This window comes from Aegilops tauschii, chromosome 6 (genome assembly GCF_002575655.3).
Source record: "Aegilops tauschii subsp. strangulata cultivar AL8/78 chromosome 6, Aet v6.0, whole genome shotgun sequence".
NCBI classification, from domain to species: Eukaryota; Viridiplantae; Streptophyta; class Magnoliopsida; order Poales; family Poaceae; genus Aegilops; species Aegilops tauschii.
Genome location: NC_053040.3, coordinates 417,929,273 through 417,942,001, shown reverse-complemented (window position 1 = coordinate 417,942,001; position 12,729 = coordinate 417,929,273).

Below are 12,729 nucleotides of genomic sequence, written 5' to 3'. Positions count from 1 at the left end.
TAGTAAAGTACACATCAATAACATGTATATCAAATATACCTATGTTCACTTTGCCATCCCTTCTTATCCGCCAATTACTTGGGGTAGTTCCGCTTCCAGTGACCAGTCCCTTTGCAGTAGAAGCACTCAGTTTCAGGCTTAGGTCTATACTTGGGCTTTTTCACTTGAGCGATTGTAGTACCCAGATAATCTGAGCACATGCTCACTGCTTGAGCTATTCTCCTCCATCTTTTAGCTATAGAACTTGTTGGAGACTTCATATCTCTCAACTTGGGTATTTGCTTGAAATATTAACTTCAACTCCTGGAACATCTCATATGGTCCATGACGTTCAAAACGTCTTTGAAGTCCCGATTCTAAGCCGTTTAAGCATGGCGCACTAAACTATCAAGTAGTCATCATATTGAGCTAGCCAAACGTTCATAACATCTGTATCTGCTCCTGCAATAGGTTTGTCACCTAGCGGTGCATCAAGGACATAATTCTTCTGTGCAGCAATGAGAATAAACCTCAGATCACGGATCCAATCCGCATCATTGCTACTAACATCTTTCAACTTAGTTTTCTCTAGGAACATATCAAAAATAAAACAGGGGAGCTAAACGCGAGCTATTGATCTACAACATAGATATGCTAATACTACCAGGACTAAGTTCATGATAAATTTAAGTTCAATTAATCATATTACTTAAGAACTCCCACTTAGATAGACATCCCTCTAATCCTCTAAGTGATCACGTGATCCATATCAACTAAACCATGTCCGATCATCACGTGAGATGGAGTAGTTTCAATGGTGAACATCACTATGTTGATCATATCTACTATATGATTCACGCTCGACCTTTCGGTCTTAGTGTTCCGAGGCCATATCTGTTATATGCTAGGCTCGTCAAGTTTAACCTGAGTATTCCGCGTGTGCAACTGTTTTGCACCCGTTGTATTTGAATGTAGAGCCTATCACACCCAATCATCACGTGGTGTCTCAGCACGAAGAACTTTCGCAGCGGTGCATACTCAGGGAGAACACTTGTACCTTGATAATTAGTGAGAGATCATCTTATAAAGCTACCGTCGAACTAAGAAAAATAAGATGTATAAAAGATAAACATCACATGCAATCAAAATATGTGACATGATATGGCCATCATCATCTTGTGCCTTTGATCTCTATCTTCAAAGCATCGTCATGATTTCCATCGTCACCGGCATGACACCATGATCTCCATCATCTTGATCTATATCAATGTGTCGTCACATGGTCGTCTCGCCAACTATTGCTCTTGCAACTATTGCTATCGCATAGCGATAAAGTAAAGCAATTATTTGGCGCTTGCATCTTATGCAATAAAGAGACAACCATAAGGCTTCTGCCAGTTGCCGATAACTTCAACAAAACATGATCATCTTATACAACAACTTATATCTCATCATGTCTTGACCATATCACATCACAACATGCCCTGCAAAAACAAGTTAGACGTCCTCTACCTTGTTGTTGCAAGTTTACGTGGCTGCTACGGGCTGAGCAAGAACCGTTCTTACCTATGCATCAAAACCACAACGATAGTTCGTCAAGTTAGTGTTGTTTTAACCTTCTCAAGGACCGGGCGTAGCCACACTCGGTTCAACTAAAGTTGGAGAAACTGACACCCGCCAGCCACCTGTGTGCAAAGCACGTCGGTAGAACCAGTCTCGCGTAAGCGTACGCGTAATGTCGGTCCGGGCCGCTTCATCCAACAACACCGCCGAACCAAAGTTTGACATGCTGGTAAGCAGTATGACTTGTATTGCCCACAACTCACTTGTGTTCTCCTCGTGCATATAACATCAACGCATAAAACCTGGCTCGGATGCCACTGTTGGGGAACGTAGTAATTTCAAAAATTTCCTACGCACACGCAAGATCATGGTGATGCATAGCAACGAGAGGGGAGAGTGTGTCCACGTACCCTCGTAGACCGAAAGCGAAAGCGTTAGCACAACGCGGTTGATGTAGTCGTACGTCTTCACGATCCGACCGATCCAAGTACCGAACGCACGGCACCTCCGAGTTCAGCACACGTTCAGCTCGATGACGTCCCGCGAGCTCCGATCCAGCAAAGCTTCGAGGGAGAGTTCCATCAGCACGATGGCATGGTGACGATGATGATGTTCTACCGACGCAGGGCTTCGCCTAAGCACCGCTACGATATTATTGAGGTGGACTATGGTGGAGGGGGGCACCGCACACGGCTAAGAGATCCAAAGGATCAATTGTTGTGTCTCCAAGGGGTGCCCCCCTCCCCGTATATAAAGGAGTGGAGGAGGGGGAGGGCCGGCCCTCTCTATGGCGCGCCCTAGGAGGAGTCCTACTCCCACCGGGAGTAGGATTCCCCCCTTCCAAGTAGTAGGAGTAGGAGTCAGGGAAAGGGGAAAGAGAAGAGAAGGAAGGAGGGGGCGCGCAGCCTCTCCTCTCTCTTTCCCCTAAAGCCCAATAAGGCCCATATACTCCCCGGCGAATTCCTGTAACTCTCCGGTACTCTGAAAAATACCCGAATCACTCGGAACCTTTCCGATGTCCGAATATAGTCGTCCAATATATCGATCTTTATGTCTCGACCATTTCGAGACTCCTCGTCATGTCCCTGATCTCATCCGGGACTCCGAACTACCTTCGGTACATCAAAACACATAAACTCATAATATAACCGTCATCGAACTTTAAGCGTGCGGACCCTACGGGTTCGAGAACAATGTAGACATGACCGAGACACGTCTCCGGTCAATAACCAATAGCGGAACCTGGATGCTCATGTTGGCTCCCACATATTCTACGAAGATCTTTATCGGTCAAACCGCATAACAACATACGTTGTTCCCTTTGTCATCGGTATGTTACTTGCCCGAGATTCGGTCGTCGGTATCTCAATACCTAGTTCAATCTCGTTACCGGCAAGTCTCTTTACTCATTCCGTAATACATCATCCCGCAACTAACTCATTAGTTACAATGCTTGCAAGGCTTATAGTGATGTGCATTACTGAGTGGGCCCAGAGATACCTCTCCGACAATCGGAGTGACAAATCCTAATCTCGAAATACGCCAACCCAACAAGTACCTTCGGAGACACCTGTAGAGCACCTTTATAATCACCCAGTTACGATGTGATGTTTGGTAGCACACAAAAGTGTTCCTCCGGTAAACGGGAGTTGCATAATATCATAGTCATAGGAACATGTATAAGTCATGAAGAAAGCAATAGCAACATACTAAACGATCAAGTGCTAAGCTAACGGAATGGGTCAAGTCAATCACATCATTCTCCTAATGATGTGATCATGTTAATCAAATGACAACTCATGTCTATGGTTAGAAAACATAACCATCTTTAATTAACGAGCTAGTCAAGTAGAGGCATACTAGTGACACTCTGTTTGTCTATGTATTCACACATGTATTATGTTTCCGGTTAATACAATTCTAGCATGAATAATAAACATTTATCATGATATAAGGAAATAAATAATAACTTTATTATTGCCTCTAGGGCATATTTCCTTCAGCAGGGTCTTGTAGATAGTCACGCTTCTCAGCCTTTTTCATTTGTAGTTGTCTGTACTCAGACAAATTAAGCTTCCGCATGTGCTTATTGCTTGTATGACTTGAATGCTGGGTCATCAGACCCATGTTTGTAATATCTGGCTCCTTGGAGCCTAATGAATAAATACTTGAGTCATAGAGTTTTGTTGTGATGCCATGTTGTATTTGCACATATCAAGCATATTGTGTGTATGTTATTGAAATGCATGGTATGTGTGGGATCCGACAACCTAGTTGTTTATTCTTGGTAGCCTCTCTTACCGGGAAATGTCTCCTAGTGCTTCGACTGAGCCATGGTAGCTTGCTACTGCTCCGGAACACTTAGGCTGGCCGGCATGTGACCTTCTTCGTTCCTGTGTCTGTCCCTTCAGGAAAATATCACGCGTTGTTCCTTTAAGTCCTTGTAGCTTGCTACGACTTGGGTTCATACGTTGATGATCGACACGTTCGTTGCTGGGTCATGTATGTCTGTCCCTATAAGTTAGTGCCACCTTGGGTTTACGATTAGTCATGTCGGCTCGGGTTCTCTGTCATATGGATGCTAGCGACGCTATCATATACGTGAGCCAAAAGGCGCAAACGGTCCCGGGCCAGGTAAGGTGGCTCCCGTGGGAATACCGTGCGTGAGGCCACAAAGTGAAATGATGTGTTACATGCTAGATCGATGTGACTTAGGATCAGGGTCCTCACACTTGCGGTGGTGAAACTTCTAATCTAGGGTTACTTCTGATGGTTTCTCGATTTATAGGATTTTTTGGCGTTGGTTTCACGCGAAGATGGGCCTCGAGGTGAGCACAACCCACCGGGGCGAGCCTGGCCCACCAGGCGCGCCCTGGTGGGTTGTACCCTCCTCGTGGCTCTTCTGGCCCACCAACGAAGCTTCGGGGGTCTCTTCTGTTCCAAAAAAATCGCCAAGAAGTTTCAGCTCATTTGGAGAACTTTCATTTCTGCACAAAAAACAACACCACGGTAGTTCTGCTGAAAACAGCGCCAGTCCGGGTTAGTTCCATGCAAATCATACCAAAACCATATAAAATTGTTGTAAACATGGTATGAATACTTCATAAATTATAGATAGATTGGAGACGTATCACACATCCACCCCTAAATATGCTTTTTGGTCTGCCATCCTTAAAATGCTTCCAAAACTCAAAGCTCATTGTTTCTACCAATTCACTCAAGGTAATGTTTCTATATGGAGCACTCCCTGGTGCTCTCTTCGGACTACTGTTTATGATCATCGTATTGTTCAGCCTCCTGGTGCTCTCTTTGTTAAAGATCTTTGGCTTCCTCGGACCAAAATTTGGGATAATAATATGATTTCTTCTCTTTTCCAACAGCCTCTTGCTACTGCTATTATACAAAATGGTATTATCCAAGAGGACTGTCGAGATATTCTTTGCTGGGATCTAACTCCTAATGGAAATTGTACTTCCAAATCCACTTACAAATTGTTCTTGCAGGACATTCACGCTAATCTTAGATCTGCTCCTTCTCATGTTTCTTTGCAGATTAAAAATTTCTCAACCCGATTTGGAAGCAAAAGACGATAGTTCCCAGAGTTAAGACTATTGCATGGAGGCTTCTCCGGAAAAGCCCTACCTACAGGTTTGAGAGCTGGCCGCATCTCTGTACATATCTCTCAATTTTGTTGTAGATGTGGTCAGTGATGTCTGCTAAGACTACGTCAGTATTTCCCCAAAGAGGAAGGGATGATGCATCACAGCAGCGGTAGGTATTTCCCTTAGTGATGAAACCAAGGTTATCGAACCAGTAGGAGAACCAAGCAACACAACGTAAACAGCACCTGCACACAAATAACAAATACTCGCAACCCGGCGTATAAAAGGGATTGTCAATCCCTTTCGGGTAGCGACGCTCAAGGTAGGCAAACAGACGTGAGAGAGTTGTAAATATTGATAGATCGAACATCAAATAAAATAAATTGCAGCAACGTATTTTTATATTTTTTAGTTTAATAGATCTGAAAATAAAAGGCAAATAAAATAGATCGCAAAGGCAAATAATATGGGAAAGAGACTCGGGGGCCGTAGGTTTCACTAGTGGCTTCTCTCGAGAAAATAGCAAATGGTGGGTGAACAAATTACTGTTGGGCAATTGATAGAACTTCAAATAATCATGACGATATCCAGGCAATGATCATTATATAGGCATCACGTCCAAGACTAGTAGACCGACTCCTGCCTGCATCTACTACGATTACTCCACACATCGACCGCTATCCAGCATGCATCTAGTGTATTAAGTTCATGGAGAAACGGAGTAATGAAATAAGAACAATGACATAATGTAGACAAGATCTATTTATGTAGAAATAGACCCCATCATTTTATCCTTAGTAGCAACGATACATACGTGTCGGTTCCCCTTCTGTCACTGGGATCAAGCACCGTAAGATCAAACCCACTACAAAGCACCTCTTCCCATTGCAAGATAAATAGATCAAGTTGGCCAAACACAACCCAAATATCTGAGAAGAAATACGAGGCTATAAGCAATCATGCATATAAGAGATCAAAGAAGACTCAAATAACTTTCATGGATAAAAAGATATAACTGATCATAAACTCAAAGTTCATCAGATCCCAAAAAACACACCGCAAATAGAGTTACATCATATGTATCTCCAAGAGACCGTTGTATTGAGAATCAAACGAGAGAGAGGAAGCCACCTAGCTACTAACTACGGACCCGAAGGTCTACAAAGAACTACTCACGCATCATCGAAGAGGCACCAATGGAAGTGGGGAACCCCTCCGTGATGGTGTCTAGATTGGATTTGGTGGTTCTGGACTCTGCGGCGGCTGGAATTGATTTTCGTCGACTCCCCTAGGGTTTCTGGAATATTGGAGTATTTATAGAGCAAAGAGTCAGTTCAGGGGGCACCCGAGGTGGGCATTGTTGGGTAACGTAGCAATAATTCAAAATTTTCCTACGTGTCACCAAGATCAATCTAGGAGATGCTAGCAACGAGAGAGAGGGAGTGCATCTTCATACCCTTGAAGATCGCTAAGCAGAAGCGTTACAAGAACGCGGTTGATGGAGTCGTACTCGCGGCGATTCAAATCGCGGAAGATCCGATCTAGCGCCGAACGGACGGCGCCTCCACGTTCAACACACATACAGCCCGGGGACGTCTCCTCCTTCTTGATCCAGCAAGGGGAGAGGAGAAGTTGAGGGAGAACTCCAGCAGCACGACGGCGTGGTGGCGATGGAGCTCGTGGTTCTCCGGCAGAGCTTCGCTAAGCACTACGGAGGAGGAGGAGTTGGAGGAGGAGAGGGCTGCGCCAGGCAAGGGGTGTTGCCGCCCTCTCTCTCCCTCACTATATATAGGGGGAAGGGGGTGGAGGAGGCGCCCTAGGGTTCCCTAGGGGAGGGGCAGCGGCCACAGGGGAAACCCTAGATGGGTTTGGGCGCCCCCACCCCTGGGAAACTTGCCCCCCAAGCCGGGAGGGGTGGCTGCCCTAGGGGAGGCGCCCCACCTCTCCACGTTACGTGAGAGGGGTTGGGAGGGGCGCACAGCCCCCTCCCCTTGGCCCATAAGGCCCCCCAACGCTTGCTGGGGCCTCCGAAACACCTTTCGGTCATGCTGGTCGTCACCTGGTACTCCCAGAACAATTCCGGACTCCAATACCCTTCGTCCAATATATCGATCTTCACCTCCGGACCATTCCGGAGTTCCTCGTCATGTCCGGGATCTCATCCGGGACTCCGAACAACCTTCGGTAATCACATACTATTTCCCATAACAACTCTAGCGTCACCGAACCTTAAGTGTGTAGACCCTACGGGTTTGGGAACCATGCAGACATGACCGAGACACCTCTCCGGCCAATAAGCAATAGCGGGATCTGGACACCCATATTGGCTCCCACATGTTCCACGATGATCTCATCGGATGAACCACGATGTCGGGGATTTAATCAATCCCGTATACAATTCCCTTTGTCTATCGGTATGTTACTTGCCCGAGATTCGATCGTCGGTATCCCTATACCTTGTTCAATCTCGTTACCGGCAAGTCTCTTTACTCATTCCGTAACGCATGATCCCGTGGCTAACTCATTAGTCACATTGAGCTCATTATGATGATGCATTACCGAGTGGGCCCAGAGATACCTCTCCGTCATACGGAGTGACAAATCCCAGTCTCGATTCGTGCCAACCCAACAGACACTTTCGGAGATACCTGTAGTGCACCTTTATAGCCACCCAGTTACGTTGTGACGTTTGGTACACACAAAGCATTACTACAGTATCCGGGAGTTGCACAATCTCATGGTCTAAGGAAACGATACTTGACATTAGAAAAGCTCTTAGCAAACGAACTACACGATTTTGTGCTATGCTTAGGATTGGGTCTTGTCCATCACATCATTCTCCTAATGATGTGATCCCGTTATCAATGACATCCAATGTCCATGGTCAGGAAACCATAACCATCTATTGATCAACGAGCTAGTCAACTAGAGGCTTACTAGGGACATGTTGTGGTCTATGTATTCACACATGTATTACGGTTTCCAGTTAATACAATTATAGCATGAACAATAGACAATTATCATGAACAAGGAAATACAATTATAACCATTGTATTATTGCCTCTAGGGCATATTTCCAATAGTCTCCCACTTGCACTAGAGTCAATAATCTAGTTCACATCAATATGTGATTGTAATGAATCCAACACCCATGGGGTTTGTTCATATCTCGCTTGTGAGGGAGGTTATTAGTCAACGGGTCTGAACCTTTCAGATCCGTGTGTGCTTTACAAATCTCTATGTCATCTTGTAGATGCAGCTACCATGCGCTACTTGGAGCTATTCCAAATAACTGCTCTACTATACGAATCCGGTTTACTACTCAGAGTCATCCGGATTAGTGTCAAAGTTTGCATCGACGTAACCCTTTACGACGAACTCTTTTACCACCTCCATAATCGAGAATATTCCTTAGTCCACTAGTTACTAAGGATAAGTTCGACCGCTGTCATGTGATCCGTTCCTGGATCACTCTTGTACCCCTTGACTAATTCATGGCAAGGCACACTTCAGGTGCGGTACACAACATAGCATACTGTAGAGCCTACGTCTAAAGCATAGGGGACGACCTTCGTCCTTTCTCTCTCTTCTGCCGTGGTCAGGTCTTGAGTCTTACTCAATACTCACACCTTGTAACACAGCCAAGAACTCCTTCTTTGCTGATCTATTTTGAACTCCTTCAAAATCTTGTCATGGTATGTATTCATTTGAAAGTATTATTAAGCGTTTTTGATCTATCCTTATAGATCTTGATGCTCAATGTTCAAGTAGCTTAATCCAGGTTTTCCATCGAAAAACACTTTTCAAATAACCCTGTATGCTTTCCAGAAATTCTACATCATTTCTGATCAACAATATGTTAACAACATATACTCATCAAAAAAATTATAGTGCTCCCACTCACTTCTTTGGAAATACAAGTTTCTCATAAACTTTGTATAAACCCAAAATCTTTGATCATCTCATCAAAGCGTACATTCCAACTCCGAGATGCTTACTCCAGTCCTTAGAAGGATCACTGGAGCTTTGCATACTTGTTAGCATCTTTCAGGATTGACAAAACCTTCTGGTTGTATCACATACAACCTTTCCTCAAGAAAATCATCGAGGAAACAATGTTTTGACATCCTATCTGCAAGATTTCATAAATAATGCAGTAATTGCTAATATAATTCCAACAGACTCTTAGCATCGCTACGAGTGAGAAAGTCTCATCGCAGTCAACTCCTTGAACTTGTCGGAAAACATCTTAATGACAAGTCGAGCTTTCTTAATGGTGACACTTACCATCATTGTCTGTCTTCCTTTTAAAATCCATCTGCTCCCAACAGCCTTACGACCATCAAGTAGTTCTTCCAAAGTCTATACTTTGTTTTTATACATGGATCCTCTCTCGGATTTTATGGCCTCGAGCCATTCGTCGGAATCCGGGCCCACCATCACTTCTCCATAGCTCATAGGTTCATTGTTGTCCAGCAACATGACTTCCAAGACAGGATTATGTACCACTCTGAAGTAGTACGCATCCTTGTCGACCTACGAGGTTTGGTAGTGACTTGGTCCAAAGTTTCATGATCACTATCATAAGCTTCCACTTCAATTGGTGTAGGTGCCACAGGAACAACTTCCTGTGCCCTGCTACACACTAGTTGAAGTCATGGTTCAATAACCTCATCAAGTCTCCACCATCCTCCCACTCAATTCTTTCGAGAGAAACTTTTCCTCGAGAAAGGACCCGTTACTAGAAACAATCACTTTTGCTTCCAGATCTGAAATAGGAGGTATACCCAACTGTTTTGGGTATTCTATGAAGATGCATTTATCCGCTTTGGGTTCGAGCTTATCACCCTGAAACTTTTCCACATAAGCGTCGCAGCCCCAAACTTTTAAGAAACGACAGCTTAGGTTTCTCTAAACCATAGTTCATACGGTGTCGTCTCAACGGAATTGCGTGGTGCCCTATTTAAAGTGAATGCGGTTGTCTCTAATGCCTAACCCATAAACGATAGTGGTAATTCGATAAGAGACATCATGGTATGCACCATATCCAATAGGGTGCAGTTATGATGTTCAGACACACCATCACACTATGGTGTTCCAGGCGGTATTAGTTGTGAAACAATTTCCACAATGTCTTAATTGTGTGCCAAACTCGTAACTCAGATATCTGTATGATCATATCATAGACATTTTATCCTCTTGTCACGACGATCTTCAACTTCACTCTGAAATTAGTTGAACCTTTCGATAATTCAGACTTGTGTTTCATCAAGTAAATATTCTTAGCATCTACTCAAATCATCTGTGAAGTAAGAACATAACGATATCCACTGCGTGCCTCAGCACTCATTGGACTGCACACATCAAAATGTATTACTTCCAACAAGTTGCTTTCTTGTTCCATCTTACTGAAAACGAGGCCTTTCAGTCATCTTGCCCATGTGTTATGATTTGCATGTCTCAAGTGATTCAAAATCAAGTGAGTCCAAACGATCCATCTGTATGGAGTTTCTTCATGCATATCTACCAATAGACATGGTTCGCATGTCTCAATCTTTTCAAAAACGACTGAGTCCAAAGATCCATCTACATGGAGCTTCTTCATGCGTTTTATACCAATATGACTCAAATGGCAGTGCCACAAGTATGTGGTACTATCATTACTATTTTATATCTTTTGGCATGAACATGTGTATCACTACGATCGAGATTCAATAAACCATTCATTTTAGGTGCAAGACCATTGAAGGTATTATTCAAATAAACAGAGTAACCATTATTCTCCTTAAATGAATAACCGTATTGCGAAAAACATAATCCAATCATGTCTATGCTCAACGCAAACACCAAATAATTATTATTTAGGTTTAACACCAATCCCGATGGTAGAGGGAGCGTGCGATGTTTGATCACATCAACCTTGGAAACACTTCCAACACACATCGTCATCTCACCTTTAGCTAGTCTCTGTAGCCTTTTATTTCGAGTTACTAACACTTAGTAACCGAACCGGTATTTATTACCCTGGTGCTACTAGGAGTACTAGTAAAGCACACAGTAATATAACGTATATCCAAAATACTTCTGTCGACCTTGCCAGCCTTCTCATCTACCAAGTATCTAGGGTAGTTCTGCTTCAGTGACCGTTCCCCTCATTACAGAAGCACTTAGTCTTGGGTTTGGGTTGAACCTTGGGTTTCTTCACTAGAGCAGCGACTGATTTGCCGTTTCATGAAGTATCCCTTCTTTCCCTTGCCCTTCTTGAAACTAGTGGTTTTACTAACCATCAACAATTGATGCTCCTACTTGATTTCTACTTTCGCGGTGTCAAACATCGCGAGTTGCTCAAGGATCATCATGTCTATCCCTGATATGTTATAGTTCATCACGAAGCCCTAATAGCTTGGTGGCAGTGATATGGAGAACCATCACTATCTCATCTGGAAGATTAACTCCCACTCGATTCAAGCGATTGTAGTACTCAGACAATCTGAGCACATGTTCAACGATTGAGCTTTTCTCCCTTAGTCTGTAGGCTTAAGAAACTTATCAGATGTCTCATACCTCTTGACGTGGGCACTAGTCTGAAATCCCAATTTCAGTCTTTGGAACATCTCATATGTTCTGCGACGTTTCAAAAACGTCTTTGGCGCCTCAATTCTAAACCGTTAGCATTACGCACTGAACTATCACGTAGTCATCAAAACGTGTATGTCAGATGTTTGCAACATCCACAGACGATGCTCGAGGTTCACACACCGAGCGGTGCATTAAGGACATAAGCCTTCTGCGCAGCAATGAGGATAATCCTCAGTTTACAGACCCAGTCCGCATAATTTCTACTATCAACTTTCAACTAAATTTTCTCTAGGAACATATCTTGAACAGTAGAACTAAAGCGTAAGCTACGACATAATTTGCAAAGACCTTTTGACTATGTTCATGATAATTAAGTCCATCTGATTATTTAATGAACTCCCACTTAGATAGACATCCCTCTAGTCATCTAAGTGATACATGATCCGAATCGACTAGACCATGTCTGATCATCACGTGAGACGGACTAGTCATCAACGGTGAACATCTCCATGTTGATCGTATCTACTATACGACTCATGTTCGACCTTTCGGTCTCTTGTGTTCCGAGGCCATGTCTGTACATGCTAGGCTCGTCAAGTCAACCTAAGTGTTTCACATGTGTAAATCTGGCTTACAGCCGTTGTATGCAAATGTTAGAATCTATCACACCCGATCATTACGTGGTGCTTCGAAACAACGAACCTTCGCAACGGTGCACAGTTAGGGGGAACACATCTCTTGAAATTTTAGTGAGGGATCATCTTATTTATGCTATCGTCGTTCTAAGCAAATAAGATGTAAACATGACAAACATCACATGCAAATCATAAAGTGACATGATATGGCCAGTATCATCTTGCGCCTTTGATCTCCATCTTCGAGGCACGGCATGATCACCTTCGTCACCGGCATGACACCATGATCTCCATCATCGTGTCTTCATGAAGTTGTCTCGCCAACTATTACTTCTACTACTATGGCTAACGGTTAGCAATAAAGTAAAGTA